The sequence below is a fragment of the Penaeus monodon genome, chromosome 31, assembly GCF_015228065.2.
Source record: "Penaeus monodon isolate SGIC_2016 chromosome 31, NSTDA_Pmon_1, whole genome shotgun sequence".
Taxonomy (NCBI): Eukaryota; Metazoa; Arthropoda; class Malacostraca; order Decapoda; family Penaeidae; genus Penaeus; species Penaeus monodon.
In genome coordinates, this window is record NC_051416.1 from 6,413,144 (window position 1) to 6,413,455 (window position 312).

The following is a 312-nucleotide window of genomic DNA, read 5'->3' on the forward strand; positions in this document are numbered from 1 at the left end:
CCTTTAAACAGTAGCATGACAACCATACCCTTATCACTTGATACGTCTCGACGAGTAATACTTGCATGTAAAAAAAAACATTAATACAAGGTTTTACTGCGAGTAATGTGCGTTATGACATAATCTGCCTTTGTGTTCATGAAAAAAAAACTATCTTGACATTCTCGACTTTGTTTGCAAATAGCTTATGCATATAGAATGTTTGACTTACAACATATCAAGCTTTCGTATCAAAGCTCGTGGATAGGGTCAGTAATGCACGAGGTAAATGCATAACTGGCAGAAGATTATATATTTTTCAGTTATAACTTG